The sequence below is a fragment of the Pogona vitticeps genome, chromosome 3 (assembly GCF_051106095.1).
Source record: "Pogona vitticeps strain Pit_001003342236 chromosome 3, PviZW2.1, whole genome shotgun sequence".
NCBI lineage: Eukaryota > Metazoa > Chordata > Lepidosauria > Squamata > Agamidae > Pogona > Pogona vitticeps.
Genome location: NC_135785.1, coordinates 232,718,996 through 232,746,933, shown reverse-complemented (window position 1 = coordinate 232,746,933; position 27,938 = coordinate 232,718,996). Strand labels below are relative to the sequence as shown.

Below are 27,938 nucleotides of genomic sequence, written 5' to 3'. Positions count from 1 at the left end.
AAACTCCACATGTAGCAGAGATTGACCTCCAAACTGTACTTCTAGCTCTGGTGTTAAATCAGAGTACATTCCTATCCTCTTTCATGTATTACCACCACTCTCCCCAAGTAAAGAATGTTAATTAATTACCATTTCATGCAAGCACACAAGGCATAAATCCTTAGCTCAAAGTACAGGATGTAGTCTCCTCAAGTACAAAGTGTTAAACCTATAACGAACCAGAATGGCCTTTAACCAAAAAAAAAAAAAAAAAAACAAAACAAAACTATAGAGTGGGTAGTATTTATGGCCAAATAAATAAACCATAATATTTGGTTTCAAATATTATTTGTTTGGCTTTTCTGATTCCTAAACCAAACACACATACACACAAAACACAATTAGTTAAAAGTAGGTTATGTATACATAACAAGCCCCTTTCTGGCCTCATCCAAAAGGGACTATTTCTGGCAGTGCTCATGTTATTTCCATTTTGAGAGGAGGCCCAAAGCTGCCAATTCTGGTGAAAGATTAAAGAAGATTATATATGACTTCTAAAAAACTAACTAGTTTTCTTATTAATTCCTTCTTCCTCTCATTTTGTCCCATCATCCCACATTCTCACTTTGTTACTGAGTTAATTACTTCCCTCCTTCCATTTTCTCATTAACCAATTTTACTTTATATAACATATACAAAGGTCATGGCCCAATGTTCTATTTGTTCCTTCTGTTATGCACGTCCAAGTTTTTTAATGTATTATAGAAACTCTATAAAGTCTCCATAATTAAAATAAACCATATGTTTTTTCTATGAAAACTAAAGTCCAGTCTGGGAAAACAAGATCAAATCTGACCTTTTCATAAATGGAAAAGTATTCACAGAATACCATTCATAGGACAAAGGCCTGTTTATTATTTATTTATCATTTACAACATTTTCCCCCTTGAGCCAAAAAGGCTTCTGCAATGGCTTATGTGAAATCAGTAACAAACAAGACAATCTTTTCAGGCTTATGATATAAAAAAAGGGGGGGGGAGAAAAAAAGGACAAACCCAGCATCTCTTCTTAAACATCACCCTGTACTTACAATGACCAGCAGGCAGTGAAATAGGTGAGGGAGATAAGGAGCTTTCTGTACCAGTTCTTTCAGCAAAGCATATAGAATAAACTTGCAGTCCAGGGTGGAAAGACTTTTGACGAAAAGCCTTGGACAGTCTCTTAAGACAGCTGGTAGAGAAGCCCTGCATTCCTGTTTCTCTTTCTGCTTCACAAGTAACTGCTTCTAGACTACAGATGAAGGAGACTGCAGCCTCCGGAAAAGTTTTTGAAAGGACCCTGTAATACCATCTCTCTCCCTCTCTCTCTCTCTGTAAAATGGCTGGACAGAAATGTCCTTGAATATTGTCTTTCTCCCTCATGGGACGAGTTCTGGAGGACGTTTGTAAAGTGAGTAAGCACAAGAGAGACATTTTGAACAAACTCGTTTCTGCGTTCAGTGCAGTTAATTGGAATCACACTCCAGCATATCCAAACTCAGTCTGGCCCTGTCTCTGCTGATGTTGATACTGGACTAGATTAAACTATTGTTTTAAAAAAGACAGAGGGAGCAGAAAGAGTATGTGCAGAAACTCTCAGCACTGAGCTACCAGGCACATGTAGAAATAGAAATGCTATTTTCTGAACGATGACAGGATTCTCTGTTCATACGGCCACTGGCTGTGCTGAGTGGGGCTTCTAGGATGTGTAGAATATATATATATACAGTAAACAATGTTTCCAGGCCCTTGTATATAGTTTCTAGACAGGCCTAAGCTTTAGAATTTAACTGTTAGAGCTAAATTATGGGATTTGGGTTCTCAGGGATATCTGGGAATTGGAAATTACAGTGAATTCTAAAACCATGAATGATAAGCCTTCCATGGATTAATTGAATGGTAATATCGGAAAGCTTAAAAGATACTGTACTGTATAATAAAGATGCACCAGGTCATGGGTACCTGTGTGATTTTAGTCCTTGAAGTACCCTTATAATCAAGTATTTAATGGACTTAAAAATTTTTGTATAACAGCATATAATTGGCTGTACCGGCTGGGATATTCTGGGGATTGCATGAGAGAAAGAAAAATGAATGTGTGTGTATAGTGTTGGGAGATGAGAGACATACATGTCTAGGTAGCATGTGCAGATGTGGATAAAGTACCTGTAATGTTATTTTACAAAGAAAGTGAATTTGAGAGGAAATTGTATTCTGCAGATGTTCAGAGCCAATACATTAAAATAAAAGGTTTTTTTCACACTTTTTTATGTTCAGTAATAAAAAATAATTCTCAAAACATTGGGATCTGAGCCCTTTTATGTTCTATGGTACTCATTTTGTAACTACGGTATAAACAAGTTTCTTGTCTTTCAACCTCTGTTCATTTATTCAGCAGGAATAAAATGGATACATTTTACTGAACATCAAGGCTTATTTTAGTGGTGTTTCTGGGACATTTTCAGTAGCGTTATAGGAATATGACTAAGGTTTGTACATTTTGGAACTCAAATGCCTAGAAACAAAGTATCTGCACAGTTTAATTCAATAAAAAGATGGCGTTTCCAGCTCTAAAGGAGATCAGGGGAGGCTTTTATCAATAATAGAATAACAGCTTAAGTTTTGTGTTCCATTTGAGTAGCCATTGTTACTATGACCCAGATGTCTGCAATTTATTGAATTTCAAAGTGGCTTGGTACATGGAACAGTACAGAGTATCTCCTTTTTGTGCCAAAGGTTTTTTCAATGGTACTTCCCTGCTCTCAATAGAATTTTCAAAATACAGAAATTCGTCGCAAGACGCAGCATGCGCCTCAGGTTAAAAGCAACAAAGATTTTTTTTCAGACATTATGATCCTTAACCTAAAGAATAATTATTTTCTGGAGAGAAAGAGGTGAACCGCTCTGATTATTTGTAAGAGGTTAGTTTCATCCGTTGCTTATTTACACACGTACAATGCATACCCTTTATTGCCCCAATTTTAACAATCCGATGACTCTGACAACAAGGACTACTGTTTATTAGCAATGAAAAAACTCTACTGAAGATTCCGCCGACACTGAAAGCATCGTAACGATATAAGACCCGTGACGATGCCGGGCAACGATGGGATTTATAGCTCGTTTACTCGGAATTCTTCAGAGTTCAATGGAACTCACGATTTAATTTAGCAATGGATAAGGCTGTCTACAGCGAGAACCAAAACAAGGAGACTAGTTAAACTGTTTTTCCAACTGTCCCCGGTTTCTGTAAGCTCCCTGTTTGTTTTTGAACACAAACGGTACCACAATACGGGAATCGAAGTCTCCTATGCTCTCCGTCTACCCCCCCCCCATATCTGTGAATGGTATAACCCAGTTTGTCGTCAAGCCCAGACAGTGATTAACGACCGTCGCCGCCACCCGCTGGTGCTGGGAGCCATTAGATCTGATTGGCTGGCACATTTAGGCGAGTGCTGGTTGCCATTGGCAGATGCTTCTATCGACTCCTCCCTTGCGCCGTCTCCTATTGGTCACCGGGGCTCGGCGAGACTCCCTTCTCCGTCCCCTCCGAGGTCATTTAAGTTTATGAAGGAAATAAATAAATAAAGGGAGAAATAGAAATGCGTAGAAAAAGGGAGGGGGGGTGGAGGCCCCGCAACCTAACCTGCTAGGCGGCGTGAAGAAGATCACTTATGGCCAATCATTGGCAAGAGTGGGTCACCCTGGCTGTTAGCCCGGACAAATAAAACACGAGTTATTACCAGGGTCAGCCTTAATCATACGGACATTCTCCAATGACAAACATTACTAATATTTGATTGACAACATCAAGACCAATCCACTGGGGACATAGCGGAGATTTATTTCTTTTAAAGGCTGGAGCTGCTCCAATGAAAAAGCAGCAAAATCTTAGGCGGATGAGAAGTGAGGGTTGTATGGATGTGAGTAGAGGAGCGGGGGTATACTTTGGGAGTGGCACGACAGTCAGCGAATGGAGATCCCGAGCGGAGCGGGAGGGCGGGCCTAAGAGCCAATGGGAGAGTTGCCTGAGGGGGAGAGTGATAGCTGGTCTACCTTAAAGTGTTGAATTGGCGCGGGAAGCTGACAGACGATGAAAGAGGTATCGCGTTTCCGGGGTCAGCAGGGGGTGAGGAGGTGTGGTCGGCTCTGACTCCGCCCTTCCAAGGGGTGTTGAGAGAATTTTTTTTATTAAGCGGGGGGAGAAAAGTGGCAGTTTTTTGCCCGCTGAGGGGAGAAAACTTAAGGGTATTATGAGGGAGAATTAAGTTAAAAACCCTGGTGGCGCTTTGAAAGGCTTTTTAACGGCGGCGTCCTTGGCGAGTCGGCTCGGGAGTAAGTCCCATCGAGTTCAGTTGGGTCTTACCTTCAGGAAAAGGATTGACAGGGTCGTAACCTGACAGGGCCATTGTTTCCTTATGTAACTTTTTGCCCGAAAGTCAAGCCTTCACTTCCCAGGGAAGGGCGCGTAATAAAAATCAAGTCCTAGCGGACCGAGGGTGCCCACTCTCCTGTGAGGGTCTTCTGGGAGGCAAGGGCCACCGAGTTCAATGGGATGCACTCCCAAATATAAGCGCGTTCGGAGGCACCAGGCTTCCGTGGAAACTGAAAGGATTGCGCTGGCCACACCGCGATTCCAAAGCGCCTTTAAAGTGGGATTTCGTGCCATCTTCTCAGAAATCCCACCTAGAATTGTGGCGTCCCCCTTTTCTTTCCGCGGATGGCCTCACATGTAGGAAGCCGGGTCTTTCTTTGACTTGGAAGTGTCAGACAGAGAGAGAAATGCAGAGATAGAGAATAAAATAAAATGTAAGCAGCAAAGGATACCCCCTTTCTGATAGTTAACAGAATTTATGTAAGAAAGGCGCTGGGCGTGCCATTATTATTGCTCTTGCTTACCTACCCGCACCCCCGTTTCGCCTGGGAAAGATCGTCGGCTTTTCTTCCCTCCTGTCAGGAATACTCCATGGCTTTTTGGGGGGGGGGTCCTTACAGATTTCGGCGCAAACGTTAACTTTCAATTAGTTTTGGTGGTGTTGGTTTTCTTTTTGAGTCGCCGTCGGCTGTCTACAAAATGGGGCGGGCGAACTTGTGAATGCGTAGTTTTTCAAACTTGACTTCGACGCTCGCAAATCCGACCCAAATACGTGTTTACTCGCAAGCAAATCCTGTTGCGTTTCCTCGGGCTTCTTGTCCAGTAAATTAAGCGCCAGACTTAACAACCCTTCAGTGCGGGCCTTGCGTTATAACTTTGGGAGGGGGGAAAAAAAGGTTACAATTTATTTCTTAAAAGTAACCAAAAACATTCTTCACATTTAAAAAAGACATTTTTCGTTTTTAGTTTGAAACTTTGACATACACAAAGACTCCAGATTTTCAGCTGAAGTACATGCCCGGTGGCAAGTGGGGGGGGGGGATTCGGGGCTGCAGTAAAGAATCAGGGAAAGACTATACAGCCTTTTTGTCAATAATCTGCATCCACAGCACGGAAAGAGTTAAGGCTAGTCCACCTTTTGTCAACTGATTGGCTCTTTCAGGCTGATAATGTACTGGTGTATTGGTCAACTAGCTTGCCCATCTGATTCGCATGGTAGAATTCTGCTTGTGTTCGGAACGCTGAGCAGGAGGTGGTAAAATCGAGCTATTTGTATAGGAGGCAATGTAACAAGGAACGCTTTCTGGGCTCCTCTTCTCCCTGCTTTGGCTGCCTTTGCGTCAATCCCTTCGCTCTTGCCTTGTGGTCAAAATTATGCATTTTTTTTTTGTCCGACCGTAGCAATGTAATTTCTTTGCAGCGGGAAGATCAACTCTTATGCAGTTTACCTTCCCGATGACAAGGTTACTTTGTTTCGATGTGCAGCTGCGGATTTTAAAATTAATAATTGCAAAAAAAATGATTCCCAAGCTCTTAGGTTCCCAACCCAAAATAATTAAGCTTAAATTGGAATCTGTGTGCTCAGAGTGTGAGATTCTTGCAAGAGTTTCAGTATAGTAATGTTGAAGGAAGGTGTAATGTGGTATAGAGGGAGGCTAAATAGTGAGCTGAGCCTTTGGGGGAGGACTTTGTCCCCTTTCATTAGGTGGGGTAACACACCAACACCTGAAGAAGCTGCTACTGGTTCGCAGAAGATCTGGGCCCAAATTTAGACTTGCATATGGAGGAAGCAGAGATCCGAGGGGGCATCAGTTTCTGACCACTTTTCTTACTGAAGATGAGGAAATTGTACTTTCTGAGGAAAGTATACTTTCTGAGGAAAGTATTGTATGAATGTATATGTTAGAATGAATTTAGAAATTCTGTATGAATTTATAGAGTACTATGAGAAAAAAAAAACCCAAATAAAAATTCCCAAATGAAATTTCATTCAGTGCTGCCTCACAATGTAATCCTGCCCATGCCTGCCCCAATGTGCCATTAGTACTAATTTCCAGATAAATTTGCATCTTTTTGTAGCCGTCTACAAGAGAAGATCAAGTACCACTTTGCACATTTCAATTAACCTTTTGTTCATATAAGTGATGAAAGATGGGTGTTGCTTCTGCTCTTCTAGAAGATGTTCAAGGGTTTGCTCCCCCAACTCTACTGTTTCCAGATTAATTAATTTTGAATGATTGAGTGATAACTCAGCTGGCTGGATAGCTCAGTGAGCTGGAGCCTTTGACTATGGTTCCAGGAGTCAGGAGCTTGTTTCCACACTGTGGGTGCAACTAGACTGTGATTGGATTGGATTTGCAGCCTGCAGTTTGAAATTGCAGTCAGTACTCACACAGGGTCTGTGGATTGATTAACGAGATCACTGATGATACTGGATGCGATGAGTTTCACATTCCAGCCCCACAGCGCTTTTTCTTTCATTCTCTGGCCCCACCTCTATCAATCTGATGGGGAAATGATGATGACCTAGTGATAAGGTAGAGTAATCTACTGCTATGTATATGTAAGAATTTTTTAAAAAATGTGTAAAAATTTGGAGAATGATGCAGGGGGAAGAAAGAATGTGTGAGAGAGATATTTCACTGGTCCTGAGCATCACACACTAACTGTCTTCATCAATGAAACACCACCTAGAAGCATGCCCCCTATCTTTTCAAGAAGTTATCACACAAGGAAAAGCCCGTGATAGGAAAAAAAAAGCTGTTTTGGTATCAACGTCTGGTAAAATTACATTTCACTATGCAGTAGATTAAGTACAGAGATTGGCAGAGTAGAATAGCTACATGTTCCCCAGATAGTCCACTCCTTTCTTATTAATTGACATGTAAAGTCTCAATAACTCACTCTGAGACAAATGTAGAAGAAAAAATCATTACTGTACTTACCATTGCTTTAAATTGCAGACTTGTGTATGCTGCTTTCCTTACTACTACTACACACACGCATTAACAACCAACTGAAGAGATCAAGCAGTTGCCTTTGATAGACAAAAGAGGAAGTAAAATTCAGTAGAGGTGTGGGGCTCGCTTTGAAATCAAAGGTTGCAAGAAACAATTGTCTAGTGCTAACCAATCATTGCAGCCCAGAAGAGCCCCTCCCAGTCACACAAACTACAGACAGCATGCAGTTTTGTAAAATAAAACTCCCAACAGCCTTTGTGGTCTTTGGTAAGCTGCACTGTCAAAAGTGCCCCTAGAAGAAAGGAATACTGTACTAATCATTCAAATACTACTTTTGAGTATGCTATACCTGGAAAAGACACCCAATGCAGCGTAGTGGATAGAGTGATGGACTAAGAATCAGGAGGCCTGGGTTAAAATTTCCTGTCAGCCAAGCTCACTGGGAGTATGGAACTGGTAAAGACACTCCTTAAAATCTCACTTTGAAAGACTAATTAGGGTCACTATGGTTTGACAGTATATAGAACAAAATATCTGGCAAACATTGAACAGGATCATTGTACATTGGAGTCGACTTGACAGCACATGGTAGTGATGGAGATGATGGTGTCACAACTCAGATTTGAAGCTTCAGTAACTTCTTTGGAAGACTGGGGCAAGTTCACTCCTTTATTCTTCTAGCTATAGAAGTTCCTGTTGCATTTTTTATTTTATGAGATTAATGAAAGTGGAGAGCATCTAAGTTTAGCTAATGTAGAGAAGAGATAAAATGAAACGATTATCTTTACCTCCTGAAAATCTGGACAGCTGCAGAGGAAGCTGCCTTAACAAGATGTAAACAAGGAGTGATTGCCAGTTTCCTTCTCTCTTCCTGATGACTCCTGGGTAGTAGATTAAAGCAAAGTTTTGAAAACTTGATTTTCTAGTTGAAAATTCACAGCAAATCTATGCAGATAATCCTGCTGTATAGTTGCACACTCAGGCTGTTCCTTGTCTAGATGGTAGGAGTCACATTGGGCAGTATTGTATTACTGGATAGAACGAAGCCCTTTTCCCTCTCATACAATGCCAGAACCAGTGTTGGATGTTGAGTGTTGGGAGAGTGAGAACAAAAGAAAATATTTCATTACCTAGCATGTTGTTAGTCTATGGAGCTCCTTGCCACAGGATGTGGTGATGGTATCTGGCCTAGATGCCTTTAAAAGGGGATTGGACAGATTTCTGGAGGGAAAGTCCATCACAGCTTACAAAGCGTGATGGGGATGTATAATCTCCAGGTTTAAAAGGAAGCCTTGTGGTGCAGTGGTTAAATTGCTGTACTGCAGCCAAAACTGTGTTCACAACCCAGGGTTCAGTCCCAGGTAGCCAGCTCAAGCCTTCTATCCTTCCGAGGTTGGTAAAATGAGTACCCAGCTGGGGGGGGGGGAAGCAATATGTAGCCTGCATAATTAATTGTAAACAGCCCAGAGAGTGTATTAAGTGCTATGGGATGGTATCTAAACAGCATGGTTTGCTTTTCTTTTTTTTAAGATATCTCAAAATGCCAGATGCAGGGGAGTGGTATCAGGAGACAGGTATCTAGTTGTCTGATATGCTGCCCAAGAAATCTGGTGGGGCCACTGTGAGATACAGAAAGCTGGACTAGATAGGCCCTTGGCCTGATCCAGGAGGGCTGTTCTTATGTTCTTATTAGTCCCAACTAATATAGGCCAAACTTAGTGGGGTTTATATTTCTTGACTTGCTATTTAATGGATCTGCTCTAGTTTTGACTAACAGTAGACTAAACTACCAATAGACTAGCAATATGATCCTGACCTATATTTTTTAGGTTTTGGTCCCAACTTTCTATAGTCTGTTATTTCTGTGTGAATTTTGATATGGTGAGACACTTGACCACACAGGATGCCTGCTATGGAAAGTGATAGTGCGATGATACTGGAAATCTTATAATTTCATCAATCAGTCCTAATCTGGAGACTGATCTACTCTGCTGCCAAGAGTAGATATTTGGTCTAGACAGACGTGGTAGGAATCTATATAAATAAATAAATAACTTTCCAGGCTATAGATTCTCCCCAAGCAGCATGGCTTTCTTAAGTGATGATGCAGTAAGTGTTACAATACTTCTAGGCTTATGAACTGCTGTGAATTACATTCTATTAGACCAATACTTTAGTTTTAACTGATTCAGTGTATTAAAATAAATTTGCATTTCACCAAAACATCAATGTAGATAGATGTCCTTTAAAAAGTCAATGCAGACCAAAGGCCAAAATGTATTCTTCTTAGAAGAGCAAGCCTCTTATGATACAGTTACTTTGTCAATTCTGTCTTGTAGCACCTGCATTATGATGCACAACAGAATCAGAGCAGCCTGGGGAAAAAAGGGCATGTGTGTGCTTATCTCTCGAACTCACCAATTAAAATATGTCTCGGTTAAAATTGCTCCTGAAATATAGTGAAATTGATTTAGATGACATTGATGAATTTAGCAGAAGAATTCTATTATTTTTACTCAGAAGTAGGTTGGTGCAGCTAATTGTCAAAAAAAGTGTTTGGGAGTGTAACATAAACTCTACACTCCTTGGGCAAAAGCTATTTCGTGCAGTCTTCCTTGACTGGAAAGAAAAAAACTGTGTGGTTGTGGACAGACCCCATTCAACTCAGTGGAAATTGCAAAGGAGAACTTTTTGGTGGATTATTTATTTATTTATTTATTTATTTATTTATTTATTTAACTTATATGCCACCCACACTACCCGAAGGTCTCTGGACGGCTTACAGCATTTAAAATACAATAAAAAGGCAAAATAAAAGGGCAAAATAATTAAAATGCAGTTAAAATATATATTCTAAAAATTGCCATCAGACCTACAGCTGATATTATTTCAGTTAAAAAGATTAGTGACAATCCCTTCTTCAGCTAGGAAGTAGTAACTTTGCATAACATAAAAAATTTACATGAAAACAAAGCAAAACCTTGATGCCATTTATAAATATTTGCCATGTTATGTCTCCTCCTCTTATACCTGATGAAGAGGACTCTTCCATGAAAGCTGACATTAAAAAATATGAAAGTTAGTATTTAAGGTGCCACCAGGTTTTTGTTTTTTTCTGTTTTTTATTTTGTTTTCACCTATAATGCTTGCACAGATTAACACAGCTACCCCTTCTACAACTATGAAAATTTTAGGCACTCAGATTTCAATGCTGCAGTCTTTTACAGTTTGTTGGGAGAAACCCCTGTTGAACTCAGAGGTACTTAAAGGACAATGTAAGTCCTATAACTTGAGATTTATATTCCAGAGCTTGTTTACAGTTGTGTTACTGATGAAATGTATGTGTGATTGAGACCACTGTTCTGAAATTAAACATTTTTCTTGCATAGAACACTGAAACAATGTAAGCATTCTTCAGCATAATGGGAGTTGTGAATTTTCAAAGGACCAGGTCTAAAAGAAGCCATGGAAGCTAATATTCAAGATCAAAGGCAAAGCTGTGGAAAGAGCAAAAAAACCTTTTATTTCAGAAATGTGATTATTTACAGTAGAATCTGCCCATTTCAATGGTTTGAATTTCTGGGGTACATTTTTATATACAAACAATATGTTAAAATTAAGAGGATAATACTCTGCATTTCAGTAGTGATTTATGTCTCACTGTCTGAATTGGCTTTGCAAACATTAATACATTAAGTTGAAAAAGCTCTTTGTTGTAGAAAATCTCCTTCCTTTTAGTAGCTGAAAAAACAAAAATATGGGAACTTTAATGGTATTATTGTCTATGGTTTTGAAACTTGGGTATAGTGTCTAACAGAAAAAAATGATAGCACTCTATTGGCATGTAACACCATTCTGCAAATGAGGTCTGTAAATAGCTTTAGGCCAGATGTTGTGATGTGAGATACTTGAACATTTCTGAGGTAGTCCTCAAATTCTCAACACTTTGCAAATTAGTAAGCATACCTTGTTGCCAGGGGTAAAACTAGATGTGAAATTTCTCAAGAGGGTTTAGAGTGTATTGTTGGTGCAGGGAAATGGGTGTTGAGTTGCATGAGGTTTGTGAGATGGTCAGCATTACTTCCAGCTTTGTCACAATTAACTCTCTCCTACGTTTTTGTTCTTCACAGTTAAGAGAAAAGGTATAGATGCTTGTTGGTTGTTAGATATCCCATGCTAGTTAATATTAGTAGATACGTTGTTCTTTCAAAGGGAAAATATTATATAACGAAATGCTGCATGGATTGTATACAGTACTAGGATTGTAAATAGTCATTTACTTGGTTTCCATTGTGGAGTACAGATTCCATACAGGGAGCCAGGGCAGCCATACAGGGACTTGCATACAAGGAGTTAAAAGGAGAAGGGGAAACCTTATAAACATGGAGAAACACCATTTGTTTCTTTCATTGTGTAAAGATATACATGAGTGGGATAGATGTATGTGGACAGGTAGATTGTTATACATACTTATGGGGCAGTAATTGTAGGGACCTATTTACAAGGCTAAACTATCCATTTTGGTGATGATGCAGTTATTCCAGTTTGCCTTCTGCTGGCACCATACATTTGTTCTCTTGCATTCTTCTGAGTTGGCTTTCCACAGCTTTCCACTGTGTATTCCAGTTTGCTCTTGCCACACCATCCATTTCTTTAGTTGACTTTTTTCATTTGTCTAAGCCACATTCTGAGTGATGATGTGCATTAAAATGTAATTGCCCCAGCACCCTGTTAACAGAAGAGAGATACAGTAAAAACAACTTTCTAATCTGTACATTATTGAGGATTATAGTACACATTGTTTCCTATGCAATATGTTTGCATTCTTCCCCTTTCACAAAAAACTGTTTGTGGCTATGTCGAGAAGTAGTTTAATGTGCATAAGCTCCATTTGCAGTCTCTGTTGACTGCTGTTCCTCTTCTAGCTCCCCCTTTTAAGATAGCCTTTGACTGTTAGTGCTCACCTCACAGGGGAGATAGGCAACATTTCTTTTTACCTCCTTTATTAGAGGAACTCTAGCAAGCTGGAAAAAGACTTTAAATTAGATAACAATAGCAGCTTGGTATAAAAAAGGCCAATTTTAATGTACACAGTTATGTGTGTGCATGAATTATCTAAAGAGAGGGAACTGTGTGAGCAAAAGGAACAAACATGCAGCAAATTCCACATGGCACAGGTACTGTACTGTTTTGAAAATACGTTAAAGAAGTTGTGCATGTAAAATCAAAAATGGCATGTGAAGCAAAATGTGGGGCAAAACTAATCCATTAAAGAATTACAGATGTGCATGTTGGGAGTCTGTGCACCTCTATTCAGTAGTGTTAGACTGTATAATAATATGATTAAACTGTAATGCAGGTAGGTGAATTTAAAGCTCAAGGCATCATTTGTTGGGATTGTTAAAACACCTTACTCCTCTTGTTCCAACAAAAATTTCATTCAAAAGATTGCTTAGACATATTGGATGTCCTAAGATACTTTAATGAAGCCTCAAGTATGTTGGATGCTCTGATTGTGACTTTTTATTATAAAAAAGGAGGGGTGAGAATCCCATTCTTTTCAAATTTTGGCTGGTCTACAAAAAGTATGGTGCAATTATCATATATAGGTGACACAGACTATAGTGGGAAAAAGGAGAGGCCTACAAAAATGCTTTTGTTAAATCTTTTTTCTTCGACACACAAAAGCACTTGATTGGCACTTCGCTGATTTAATAGCCGATTTGTAATGCAGAAAGAACATTGCTGAAAAATTTAACATTATCCTAAATCTAATCATTGCATTTGGAGGTGTGAAAATCCAAGATTTCTAACACAGAGGAAAGTTTTGGAGAGCACAAATGAGAGGAGTTGTGATTTGAATGTCTAGTCCTTTATCCTTTTGGTCCTTAATGTAATAAATTTGTAGAAGATTAGGATATAATTGTTACATTACTGCATGTTCTTCTGGTTCCTGTAGCAAATTTGGGTTGCAGTCATGCACTAAGGAATATATTGCTTTGAACACATTGGGACTTGCTTCTGAATAAATATGCTTAGGATTGCATTGTTTGAAGAACCTAAGCGGTAGTGGATTTCATTTAAATCTATTATGGTTTTATTTTATTTTATTTATTTTTAAGTTGACTTGAATTTAAATTTACCATAGAAAGGGCAAGAAGAGAGACAAACATAATATCTTTATTTCTATCCAGTTCTTAATTTTTTAAAACAGCGGAAGCTGTCATACATACGTCATTAATTTATGAAATTGTTTTTAGTTTGTGAAAACTGTTTTATTTATTGACTACCTTTCTCCCTGTGAAGGGATTCAACATGGCCCACAATCATTAAATACATACTCCTAAATTAGGCCCTTTAATACAAATTTGTAAGATCTGTACCACAGAAATTCAAAAGACCTTAGAAGACTCCGCATCTTTGCATTAAAAGGTGAAGACTACACATATAGCAGGAATGTTGGAGCATGTCTGGCCCTTCCCAAGGTTTTGGGATGACATTTCTTATCAAGTGTTATCCAGCATAGTTAAAGGTGAGACATCATGGAAGCTACTGGCCAAGAATGACTGGAGGACAACATTTGCAGTGTATGTAAGTGTGCGCGCGCATGTGCTTACATACCACAGACACATCCACACCATCTGTAAGTATGTCACTGTGAGAATGAGCAGTAGCCAGTAGATGTAAATAAAACTAATAAATAAATAAATACATAAAAGATTGTGACCAATCTTCTCATTTAGCAAATGCACTCATAATGGCATCCCTGCATCTATGTTCAGTATTTCTCTATTTTGCAGGTAGGCAAAGACATGCTGCATGTTTGCTGTTGGAATGTGCTGCAGTTTTCTATTTGGAGCACTGGTGTCGAACTGTGGCCCTCCAGATGTTCTTGGACTTCAACTCCCAGAAGCCTTCACCACCACCTCTGCTGGCCAGGATTTCTGGGAGTTGAAGGCCAAGAACATCTGGAGGGCCACAGTTCGACACCACTGATTTGGAGGAACTAACCGTTCCATATACAGCCTTTCAGGAAAGGACTAGATAGAAATAATAAAAATAGGCTTGCCAGTAATATATAGGAAATGTAAGAGAGATGGGATGCTTTTGTCTATCACATTCGTGGTAGTTTGTTTTGGGAGGAAATGTACTTTAAAAGTGTGTTGAATGCTGAGATACATTCAGTTTTTAATTGGGTCCCTAAAATAGGAGTCCTGACTGAACATGTGTTTTCTGTAAAACTAATAGTCTGTTGCCAGGGTGCTTGAAAAATATAGATCTTTACAAACGCATATAGGCTATAACGATTTATTGTGCTGCTAATGGTATCATTAGCTACAGATACAGTGGTGCCTCGACAGACAACTATAATCCGTTCCAGAAGATGGGTGTAACTCTAAATGGTTGTAAGTCGAAGCACCATTTCCCATAGAAATGCATTGGAATGTGATTAATCCATTCCAGAAGAAAAAAACTACAAAAATTTAAACAATTAAAATAAAACACTGCAAGCCTCATAGGGACATGCTGGGGCCAAAAAGCAAACAGACCAAAACAAAACAAAACCACTGCAAGCCACATAGGAACGCATCAGGACTGAAAAAAGTTGCCAAAAAAAAAATGCAAGCCCCGTCAGAACGTGCCGGGGCAGATTTTTTTTTTACCAAAACCGAAAAAACAGCCAGCCCCCATCGGAACACAATGGGGCTGGGGAAAAACACACAAAAACAAAAAAAAAACCCACACAGCCAGTCCCAATGGAATGCAATGGGGCTGGGGGAAAACACACAAAAACAACCCCCCCCCCCCGCACACAGCCAGCCCGATCAGAACGCGATCGGGCTGGGGGAAAAAACAAAACATCACAGCACAGAAACATAATCCCCCAAAACCCAAACCCACCCTGCAAAATGAAGTAAATGTACTTACTCAGGAACAGAAAACAGCTCCAGGCGGTCCAAAGCTTCCTCCAACGCACTCACTCTATCCATTAGGACAAAAGAGCTACAAAGAAGCAGCCTCTTCCCTGACAAACAGTTAGCAAATTTGAATTCCTCGCCTTTTTTCCTGCCATTTTCCAGTCGCAACTCGAAGCTCTGGCCGCAAGTCGAAGCAAAATTTTGTGGCCGGAGCTGATCGCAACTCAAAATGGCTGTATGTCAGGATGTTCATAAGTCGAGGCACCACTGTACTATGAAGTGTCAATATCTGCTTTGACAATATCAGCTTAGTTAGCTGGAGAATAAGTAACTCATTTCTCTTGTTTTCATTATACATTAATGTGATCACCTAATTGAGATGGATCCCTAATGAGTTTTAGTGGTGAATTAGCACCAAGATGCTGGCTGGATAGCTTAGTGGTTTGGTAGAGGCAGAGGTTGGGAGTTTGATTCCCACCATGCTTCCAGGGAAAACAGCCAGCCTGTGTGGTCTTGGACACACTGCACAATCTCAGGGTCCCCCCAGAAGAAGGCAATGATAAAGCACCTCTGAGTATTGTCTACGTAGAAAACCCTAGAAAGGGTTGCCATAAGTTGTAATTGACTTGATAGCACAAAAGCATCAAGATGCACATAGTAGATGTACAGTATATGTGCAATATATAAGTTCCTGTCCCATTGGTGATGCCTTGTTCATGTGTATCATAATTTGGATCCTGGTATCAGCAATAGGTATGCTCTAATTATATGTCCTAGTGGTTAGGGGCTGTAGGAGAGCCTGTCATCAGTCTTCACCTCTTCTATTTTATGTACTTGAGCCATGAGTCCTAGACAACCAGCAAGTAACATTTGTGTGACCTGCACAAATGAAAGGTTATCTGGAATAGGAGACTAGACAGATCTTACTTTTCCTATTCTTAGATTTTGAAGCTGATAGAGAAGGTATAAAGATAAAGTATATGCACAAAATAATTTTGGCTGCTACTACGCATTTGATATAGCCTTGTATGGCCTATGGATTACTTCTATACCATTTGTAGATGGCACAGTGAATATCATTTTACTAGAGATATGCAATTTAAATTTTGATTGGTTATTTCAAATCAATGGCTGAAATGCTGTTGCTTAGTGTAGTAAGTCATATTAGAGTAAGCTCATTAAATCAGAAGGAATTTGGTGAGACATCCCTTCAGTTTGTTGCATTGATTCAAATGAGCCTTCTCTAATTGTGATTTATTTCAGCATAATAAGTTACAACCAGAGTAGGTCCATTTGTATCCATGGAATGTACGAAGGAATTGACTCACCAAATCCCCACTGATTCAGTGAGCCTGCTCTAGTGACAATTTACTTTATTAAGCAACAGGATTTTTCCAATATAATCAATTAGTTCTACACTAACAACTTTTGTCCATGTTTTGCTTTGAGAGTCCTTCCCATTGCACTTCTCCATTCCTCATTTCCCATACTTTGTCTATCTCCATAGTGCACAGCCTTCTTGTTAGTTCTTAAACTGCCAAAGCCCAGTCTGTCTACTTCTGTTACAATGTGAGTTGGTCTTTTCCCCACAACAATTACAATGCTTATGATTGGTTGAGATGTAGTGGGGTGCAACCCTATACCTTCTTATGCAAGAGTAATTACTACTGAATTTAACTGGACAGAAGCTTTAAGAAGATGTGTGGGATGTACTGTTACTATAGTAAGCTGAGGAAACTATTCAAAAGTCAAGTTACGTGTTTTGTAGTAAATAAAACAGGCATTCTGAAATACATTGTTTCTTATTCAGAACTCTATTTTAGAATTTAATCGGGTTCTTTTGTTGTTTAGACATCTATAATTACCTAAACTTTATTATGTTCAGAGTGTACAACAAATTGTGTTAATGAAAACTAAAAGGAAAACACAAACTTACTAGTGCTCACTTTCTGGCTGCTACTTAAAACATTTAAAATATATTTATTTTTTTCCCCTTGTAGCTCTTGTTACTTGTGCCCACTTCTTGTGACAGTATTTTTTTTACTGGCTTCCCGCAAGAGCTTACAAATCAAGCAGGTTAATGTCTTCATTAAAACTGAATTGCAGTTTACTTTGGGAAAAAACATATTTAATATTTCAAGATATTGAACACTAAACTACTATTAAGCTTTAACTAATGCATTTACTTTGCTGACACTTACTCTCCGATGGGACATGTAGCTCAAGTTAATGTCACTAGAAGTGATGTTTAGGGCTTCAGGAGACTGTTTTAAACCTACTCTTAGATGATTTTACTTTCAAACCCACTCTCTGCACTTGAGAAAAAGTTTTAAATAAGTGATCTGTTTTCTTCATCATCCTAGCTTTAGGAATGCACTGTGTCCCTATTATTGCCTATGTATCCAAGAGCCCTACAAGTATAGAGTACATGTAAGACAAGATGGGGGAAAGTCTTCTGTACGTGGAAGATATTATTTATTATTATTAGCAGAGTAAAACTGGATTCTTCAGATTTGTGTCTGCAGATACTAGTTGTTTTTTTTCATTGTCTCCAGGGCAGGATTTATGTTATTCCCAGCAGAGTAGTCTGGGAAGACCATTCTTCCAGTATTCTCTCCTTCCTCCATATAGCTTTTCTGGGGTTAGTGTGTGTTGTTATGCTTATTTCATTGCTATATTACAAAAGAAATTCCAGTCTCTCATCCCTTTTCCCCCCTTAGTCCTGTGTATTCCTGGGTGTATGTGGTTGACTTGAATATGCCCAGCAAATGATAGATCTTGCCAAGGACAGGACAGTAGAGTTGAGTGAGTTTGGGAAATGGCATTTGTATGATTTCCAAAGATACTGGCTTCTCAACTCCATGTGCCATGGAGGTACTACTGTGATCTGTAAATGAACCTCAGACCTTGAGAATTGGATGTTTTTGCATCACAATACCAGCTCATATATCGGGTTGTTGTGGGTTTTCCGGGCTCTTTGGCCGTGTTCTGAAGGTTATTCTTCCTAATGTTTCGCTGGTCTCTATGGCCAGCATCTTCAGAGGACAGGAGTAGCACTCCATGCTCTGGTGCAGTTTGTTTGGAAGTTGAGTATTTATAGCTGTGGGATCAACTTTTGTCCTTTTTAGGAGATGGATGATTATGGTGATCAGTGTGTTTTTGTTGTGGATGTATTGTTGTGATAAGGAGGAGAGATTATCTGTCACTGTGATTGATGGGTGTCATTAGCTGGTCTTTTGTGTGTAATGATCACTGTCCTTGTGGCTGGGTAAAGTTCGTTGACCTTTTGCAGGCTGTATTTTTCAGTGCTGGGGGCCAAGCTTTGTTGAGTTTTAGACTTTTTGTTGAAGCTCTGCTGGTGTTTGTGGATTTCAATGGTTTCCCTGTGCAGTCTAATGTAATGATTGCTGGTGTTGTACAGTGGGGTCTTGACTTGAGAACTTAATCCGTATTGGAAAGCGGTTCTCAAGTCAAAAAGTTCTCAGGTCAAATCTACATTTCCCATAGGAATGCATTGAAAACCATTTGATCCGTATCTGCTCTTTTCCGTCCATAGAAACTAATGGGAAGCTGCTATTCTGCCTTCGACCACTAGAGGGGGATATTTTGTTTCTTTTTTTCTTAGGTCACTAAAGATTCAGGGAAGGCAGGGAAAATACAGTCCAGGCAGGACAGTACCAGGCAGTCTGAAGACTGTCTCCCAATCCACTCTCTAAACGCTGGGAGGAGTGAGGAAGCAGACAGGCACCCTTTTCACTGGCTAACAGTTAACTGAAAGTTCAAATTTTGCACTTTCCCTGCCTCCCACGTGGTTTTTTTCAGTTCTTAACTCAAATCTAAGTATGTAAGTCAAGTCAATATTTTCCTGTGAGAGTGGTTCTTAAGTCAAAATGTTCTTAACTCAAGCTGTTCTTAAGTCAAGACCCCACTGTACAGTATTTCCGTATTTAAATTGAATTTCATGTCCAGCTTGTTTTAGGGCATGTCTAGCTCATATATTCTTCAACCTCCAGCTCCTAACAGTGTGCCTAACAAGACAAACAGGATACATGGATTCTAATTTCTGCATTTTGTATAAGACTCTCCCCTCCTCCTCCACCATCACCCCAATTTTAATTGCTGGATATCTATTTTATTGTATTCTGTGAATAATATACATTATGAGTTCTATACCACTCCTGTTTGGTTCTCTGTGCAGTAGCACTACCCAGTTATTCCACCATTCATGATACTCTCTGTCTTGTTCCATATTCAGTGCTGCGTACTTGCAATGTGCTGAGTTAGAATAGTTGGCTGAGGAGCCAGGGGCTTTACTTTTAAATCCCCAGTGTGTTTCCCAGGAAATGGGGCCAGAGAGATCATCTGGAACTTGTGTGGCTGATGGAGGGTACAGTTAGGCAGCCAAACTATTCTGGCCTGGATAGTTTGTGCTAAACAGAGTCACTTTGAAATGTTATTTGGGGCAATCATTGCATCCTCACTTAACTGATCACACTGTATGTTAGATAACGGTAATTAACGGTAATTGTGGTGCTGGAGGAGGCTCTTGAGAATCCCCTGGACTGCAAGGAGAACAAACCTATCAGTTCTAAAGGAAATCAACCCTGAGTGCTCACTGGAAGGACAGATCCTGAAGCTGAGGCTCCAGTACTTTGGCCATCTAATGAGAAGAAAAGACTCCCTGGAAAAGACCCTGATGTTGGGAAAGTGTGATGGCAAGAGGAGAAGGGGACGACCGAGGATGAGATGGCTGGACAGTGTCTGCGAAGCAACCAACATGAACCTGACACAACTCCGGGAGGCAGTAGAAGACAGGAGGGCCTGGCGTGCTCTGGTCCATGGGGTCACGAAGAGTCGGACACGACTAAACGACTAAACACACACAATTAGCAGACTGATCTTCCATCCTTTTAAAGGGAAAGGAACCTACCAGTTTCTCAAGATGGTTAAACAGCTTAGGCAAAGTGTGGAGGAGGAGACAGGAGAGGGATTTTTTAAAAACAGTGCATTGGTGATGCTTTGAAAGGGCTTTGTGGAGGGGGGAAGACCTTTCAAAGCATCATTATTGTGTTAGCCACAATTTAAAAGAAATTCAAAATTTCTTCCTTGTTTCCTATAGGCAAGCAGCCAGGAAGCTTCCCATTTCTCAAGATATATGGCTTTGCCAAAGGAGTATCAAGGCAGCTGCTTTGGTTCAGTCCCAGTGATTAAATATTCTGCAACTGAACCAAAATGGAATGATTCTACCTAAATATTTTTAAAGCCCTTAATAGGGACAAAAAAGTTCTGAATAGGCTCCGATCGGGGCAAGCTGGTTTGGATTGGAATTTAGATCTGGTGGTTGCCAAGAAAAGGAGTAAACCATCCTCAGCCTTAACCAAACCACAGGACAAATGCCCATCTGACCATATCCAGAGTTATGTGTTCTGTCACCTGTGAGCATTCAGCAAACTGAATTGCCGCAAACTGCCACCAGAAGAAGGGGCTGGTAAACCACACCAGACTGCTTTATAGCTAGAAAGCCAGAATTGATTTGATGACACATATTAATCAATATTTGCAGTGCTAATACAGAGGTATCGCCTGAGTGGTTAATGCACTGATGGGCAGATGCTATGTGCATAGGGGCTGACACATGATGAAAAGATTTTAGATTGTGGATCATGTTAATTTTTACAGCAGTGGGGTACACTAATGTGGGCAAATATTTTAAAGAAGCACCTAAGGTATATATAGATAAATAGTTATATGATTTACTGTTTTAGAGTTAGATCTTGAGATTGCATTCCTAAACCCATTGCCATGGAAATACTTTTTGTTGAAATTGAAGGCACTTCCAAGTAAATTGACACTAACCGTCTGTTTAAACATTTTTGTATCCCTATAAATCAGGACATTTATACATTTGTATTGGACTATATAGGGCAGGTGGAGTTACACAACTGGATACTGGCTATTATCACACAGTCAATAATAGCCAGTATCCTGTTGTGTAGTTCCACCAATGCAACAGGAGTGATGTCACTGGCAATGGCAGATTGTTACTAATTAAATAATTCCTTTTTCATTTTCTGGGTGCATCCAATGTCATGTCATTATATGAGACTCACACACATCCTGAAATAAAAAAGGGGGACTCTTTAAATAGTAGTAATCACACCTGTTGTACCAGCAGTCTTGCAGAAGAGGGTACTGCCCATGGATTTGAAATGAATCTTGTTTGGTTGAAATAATGAATCATTTAAAGTTAAGATATAGTGCAATTTACCTTGCAAACTGTATTGGCAGGCAATAGAACATTATTTTCATGAAAAGTGAGCCTTGTTACTAAAAATATTGCCCTATTTTTCTGTGTATAATACCCCCCTCTTTTCTAACCCAAAATTAAGAAACCAATGTTTTAAACATAAAACAACACATTTTAATTTAATAATTAGGTAATATTTACATACCAGTACTGTCATATTAGGCATCACACTTTAACTTTATTTAACCTCTGGGCTCAGAATGCTTGGACAATAAGAATTCAAGTTGCATTTGAGCACTGTTGCAATTGGTCTGTTCAACATCAGCTGATATCAGTTACATAAGGCTCGTGATTGGACAAGATTAGCCTCCTGATTGGAGACAGCTAAGCCTTGTGATTGAAGGAAGCCTATTTGCAGAGGCAAGGTGTGGGCTGTTTTGTTTTCTTCTCAGCTTACTTCCTTGTATAAGACGACCCTCAACTTTTAGTATAATGATTTTAGGAAAAAGTAGCATCTTATACACAGAAAAGTACAGTACCATTTAATATTTCTTATTTTTCTGATAAAATTTTGAAAATAGTTATGCTACATTAAAGTCTGAAAACAGAACTCAGTTATGGCTGATGTTCAATATTTTTGTTAAAGTAATATTAATCTAATGCCACTCAAACCCTTTAAAGTGGGATGGTTTTCAATCATTTTAAAAAAATCATTTTTATTATTTCTAGGAGGTCAATATAAATTAAAGTCAAGCTGAAATTCATAACTGTAGCTCTTTAAAATGTCCTAGTAGCTGATTTGCCCCCCCCCCCCCAATTTGGGTGAGTTGGACAGACATAAACTTCTTTAAGACTAATTTTTATTTTTATTTTTTGAGGTAACAAAATCTGGTGCTGAAATATAATGTAGTGCATGAATAGGAGAGGGATCCAAGATGTAAGCTCTGTAGAAGCCAAAATCTGACCACTGTGAAGGCAACTGTGGCCTCAACGGAACTGCAACCGGTTGCTGAGAAAGAGCAAGTGCTTTCAGATGGCTGTGAAACTCCCATCCTTCCTAGCTAATCCCAAGATTATGTGTAGCCTGCATTCACAGCATGCCCACAACCCTAGGCAGACAATTGAAGTCTCCCCTACCCTGCCACACAGACTTCTCTAAAACATGAAGACTGACCTGCCTATGCAGAGGTTGCTCACATACACTTAGCAGCCAGTTTTGGGAGCACACAGACTTACACAGCAAAATAGCAAAGGGAAGGGTTTCTACTAGAGGTCAGTCAGACCCATACGTCCCCTAATCTTTCGTGGACAATACCATCTTTAACCAGACACGTGGTTGAAGACCTGTGTCTTTGTATCTGCAGTTACTTGCACAAGAGAAAGGTAGGGAAACATTTTTCAGGAAGGGGAATCTCTTATCTCTGATTACAAATATAATATAGAGGTATACTTTTTTTCTGATGTGAAGATGCATTTCTAGGTAAATGAGTAGGCCCATTCAAGTGCTTTCATGAATATAGCAAAAAGAATCCTTGACACATGTAGCTCAGACAAGTAAGTCTTCCACAACGTAATTCAATAAACAATCTATGTAGATGGGTTTTGGTTTCTCTTGGCTTATTTGTATAGTTCAGTGGTTCCAAACTGTGCACTACAGTGCCCCTGGGGCACAGCCAAACCCAGCCAGTAGCACTGTAGAATCCTTTCATCCTTCGCCACCGTCTCACTCTCCTTGGCTAGCAGGTCTCTGTGCATGCCAGCTAGGATCGTGCCCTAATGCCCTGTTCATGCCTAGGTGCAGACCTTGAGGTGAGTCATGCCCTTGTCCCCAGTGCCCATTTCTTCAGACAGCCTTTTTATGCCAGGAAGTCCCTAGGATGGGTTAAGGGAGCCATGGTTGGAAAAAGTTTGGGTACCACTGTACAGTTCTCTATATTATTTTGTGAAAACCATTGATATGGGCTCTGCAGACATTATGTTTGTTAGTACAATTGAACAGTGATGGGTCTAAAAGTCCAGTTTTCTAAGCTCCTGAAATTGCTTAAAGAATGCTCTTTCCAAATTTGTCAAGGAATGATGATGGTGATAATGATGGTGGTTTGATTATAGTTAGTGCAGACTAAGGGGCTTCCTTGAACCCTGAGTAATTCTTCGACCAAACAATTTGAATGTTTGTTTCAATTGTGCAACTTCTGGAGGCCTGTTGTAGGCAATACTTGGTTAGATAATATTAAAGTTTATTTCAGACTCAGCATGTTTGACCAAGGCATCCTAGGAGTCATATACAACAGACCAAGGCTAATAAATTCCTCCAGTGATCTACATAATAATGATTCATTTCTTTCATAACTCTCTTCATAATTAATACAGGTTTCATTGTGGCCACTACTATTCTCTTATTGATCATCTCAGTCATTTAAAGTGGGATTGGTAAAGCTGTCTCTGCATACTCTGCTGAACAGACATTTATTTTATTTGGATAGCTCTCATCATTTGTAAATTATATTGGGGATATTGACTGTCATGGAAACTACAGGTATTTCCGTGCTCTTGTCATGCAAGAGCTGAGGCTTTTTAGCTTTTGAGGTTAATGCTCTTCTCTCTTGCTTTTTGCATGAAGATCTATAAGTGCTTTATGAACTCTAATTAGTCAAGCTTTACAAAGAAGCATTAACAGCCTTGGTTTACTCATAGCTAAAGCTGTTCCCCCTTAATCATCACAATATGCTGAATGCCACAAAAGATGAGTTTGTAAATTTACAAACATATGTTAATTATGCCACATGTGCCTATTAGCCATATTAAGGTGTGAAAGTATGTTAAGACTCAAAGGAAGGCCTGCCTTCTGCTTTTTGTCTCCATCCACAAATCATACAGATGTCTGTGTCTTCAGTGCAATTATCTATATAAAGCATTTGTTGTCTTTCTGTAATCTGTAGTCCTGCCATACCAGGGTTGCTGATGAAAGAAGTACTATGAGTACATTCAGCTGAACATTCTATGTAAATTTTTACTCTGACCACCTGAATGCGTGTAGAATATCTGGTTAGAAAACAGATGGGGTTTACCTGTGTTCTTTCATTGTTATGACCTTTTGAACCCTGCATTTCATACATGGGGCTATTATCCCACAATACATGTATGCACACTTTAATTATAGGATGTAGACAATTTAATTCATGTGTGGATGTGCCCTCTAATTTCTGAAATTTTGAATTCTTATTCTGTAGTGAAATCAGGATTGCACATTAAGGCAAATGTAATCAACTGCAAATTCTGTATATTTGTGCTCAGTGGCAAGTTATTCCCAGTGATACATCACATTAAGGTTTTCACTGAATCAGTAACAAGGCCAGACTAAAGGTGCTTGTGCCCATTATCAGCCCTGTTTCACTTATGTCTAGTCATGTCATTGTTAATTATCTGAGCTGGACTGAGTTCTTCATCCCATCCATCCTTGTTTCTTGTGTTTTACACTGTGATTCTTTTTGGACCTAAAAAGAATGTATATATTATATAGTTAAATAGCAGCTTTTGTCTTGCATGGAGGTTGAGAATTTATTTGTTATCATTTGTAGACCACCTTTCTCTTAATGTTGTTGATGTTTAGAATGCTGATGCTGTTAAAAGAAGTGAAAGTTGTATTATATTTATCAAATTGTTTATGTTGCAGTTTAATATTTTGGTTTCTCAAGAAGAAACATCTATGACTGGAAACATACAAGGAAATTTGGAATAGTTATTAATAAGCTTCTAACAGAGTCGAGCAGCTATGGACAAGAAAATGTAGTCATAATCCATTGGTGATAGAACAGTTGAACATGCTGGTCTTTTGGCTATTTCAGATGTGTAAGTCATCTAGCTATTTTCTTCATATGACCCTGTGTAAATCATGTGGAGAAATGTGCAACAAGCTATATAGAAGCACAGTCTGCGATGGCCCATGGCCTTTATTGTGACTGTGGCCTAGCAGCAGTAAAAAATTGCTACTGCAATTGCAAAAATGGTTCACAGCATGCATTCTGAGAGTCCAGTTAACACTGGATCATGGGGAAGAAAGAAACAACCTGTTTTCCTGTAGTGATTTGATCTAACTCAGAACTGAGCTACATGATGAACAGTCACATATTACTGGACAGTATCACTTCAGGCTCCGAGAAGAAACTGAATCTTTTAGTACTCCTTTCTTTGTTTCGTGGCAGAAATTCAAACATGTTCAGCCTAAATTGGGGTGTACAGTACTGTAATGGATGCATCACATATAGGGCTGCAATATTTAATCAAATACTGTAGTTGATCTGAGTGAGCAGTGTAATAATTTTGACTAAAAAGGATCCCCAGTTAAGTTGATAGCATGTTTGGATTTTTTAAACACGGGGCTACTGTTCTCTAGATAGCAAGTATCTTAAGAGGCATCTCAATCTTATGCAACACATTTTAAAATTATTATCATAGTGCTCTTCCAAATTGGTTTAAGATATCTGAAAGTTGTGTTTTTTTAAAAAAAAATAAGAGGTTAGGTTTTTTCCCCTCTATGTGTCATGTGAAGATAAAGGCAGATTTTATTTTCTTCAACTGTGTAATATTATGACAGGGCTTAACATTCTGCTGCTCCAGTTCACCTGTTTTCTCTTCATCAAAAATATAATGCTTGAACGCTTCTTCTTAGAGGAGTCTCTGAGAATTTTTAATGTGAAAAACTATGCATGTGAAATTCCATGGATTGGTCAAAAACTTATTTTCCTTAGTCCAGAATTCTAGTTTAGCATTTGATTCAGTAACTCATGGGTTCTCTTAAACTGGTGTTTTAGACAATGTTCCTTTTGTTGATAACACAACTTACAGACAGCACTACTGAAAAATTTTCAGGTTGGCTTGAAAAATTTCAGCCTACAAATTCTTGGGTAAATTGAAATTATATTTGAGAGTAATAGTTTGCACAATAGTTCTATATTAATGTATTCTCGAAGGCTTTCACCCACAACAACCATCAGTTCTATATTACCTGCACCTTCAGGGATCTACGGAATCCCCTTTGTCTGAAGAATGTTAAATTTTCAGTTAGCTTTAATTAATACAATGGAAAATATATTCTTACAAAGCTACAAGGAAAGCTATTTAATGTTCCTTAAGGGAAGGATTTTTTAAATATAGAAAACCTGTTATGCTCTACATGCTCTACTTTCTTTTATTATTCACTCTTCTACCTATCTATTTTACAATGGCTTTCATTCTTTGATTTGAGCTATCAATTTTAATTGAAGTATTTTCTGCCTTCTCTTATGATGTAAAAGATATTTGTATTTCACTATTTTTCAGCAAAAAATATGAAAATGTATTTTTCTTTAAATATAAACCACTGGGCTTGTTTGTTTGTTTTCAATATCCAACTTCAGGAGGAGGGGACACACCCTTCTGTCACCTTTTTATTAATTAAATCTGATGGGCTTTTGGAAGACCTTTCCTTTGAGCTCAGGAGCTTATGAGCTTGTCCGTTAATTTATGACTGGGATGGCTCAGGAGCTTCTAATCTTCACTGCTTTGTTGATTATAATACTGGCTGGGTATAGCTCAGTGGTTTATGTGTCTGGTTCTGTGACTGGGTTCATTTGAAATTTGGACCAGTTCCTCTTTTTTGGCGGGAAATAATGACTGAGACTTTTTTGAAACTTTAACAACTTTATTTTCATTAATCTTTGGTGAGTCCACAATCACTTCTATTGGACCAAAACAGCTTAAATTTGGTAAGTGTCCATAATATGATGATGTAAACTTGGTTTGTAGATGCGGCCAACTCACTGGGGGCCTGGACCAAACCGCTCCTGATCCATAGGGTTCCTCAGTGGGGCACTCCGCACCGTACATATTGTCCCACAGCACGGATATCGACCCCAGTCTCCTTCTTTCAGGGGTTGGTTGTACGTCTGGTCCAGCCGGATCACTTTCTTTCCATGTCCTCGTCCTGCGGAAAGATAACTACTGTCCATTCTAGTGTCTCAAACGTTGTTTCTCCCTCTCCTTTTAATTCTGGATTGGGTAGTAGTCCACCAACCTTCAAGTTCGGAAAATCTTTCAAAAGCCTGCGCGTTTTCTCACAGGTAGATTCGACTCCTTTCCCTTTTCTATCCGCTTCCTTTACTCTTACCATCTCCCTTTCTGATATACTGAAAAACCTCTTCTCCCCTTGATCTTTTATATCTTCCTCCCACACTGAATGCATTTAACTCCTCTTTTTCTCTTTCTTTCTCCCTCCTCTACTAAACAGATCTCTACTTTCCCCCATTCTTCTTTTGATTCTAGCTCTCCATTTTTCTCTATCATTACTTCTTTTTGTTCAATTATTTCTCCCTCCTTTATTCCCTTCGCATGCTCAAGTGTTTCTATTTGTGAGGATGGCTCACTCTGTTCTTTCTCTCCTTT

General features: G+C 39.2%; 1 protein-coding gene and 1 long non-coding RNA gene across 11 annotated transcripts in view; one reads left to right on the top strand and one right to left on the bottom strand.

The window, feature by feature from the left end:
- Positions 1-3,514, bottom strand: part of LOC144588025 (uncharacterized) — a 54,650-nt gene extending 51,136 nt beyond the window's left edge. The window contains exon 1 of the long non-coding RNA XR_013543329.1: positions 1,070-3,514. This is a non-coding gene — a long non-coding RNA (uncharacterized LOC144588025). The remainder of the gene's footprint in view (positions 1-1,069) is intronic.
- Positions 3,515-3,848: 334 nt separating this feature from the next.
- Positions 3,849-27,938, top strand: part of ZBTB20 (zinc finger and BTB domain containing 20) — a 675,920-nt gene continuing 651,830 nt past the window's right edge. For 8 of the 10 annotated variants that reach the window (XM_072993813.2, XM_072993814.2, XM_078389964.1 and 5 more), the window contains exon 1: positions 3,849-27,938. This exon is cut by the window's right edge and continues 12,778 nt beyond it. The gene's annotated coding sequence lies outside the window, so the exon portion shown is untranslated. The other 2 variants (XM_072993815.2, XM_072993818.2) reach the window with 1 other exon arrangement.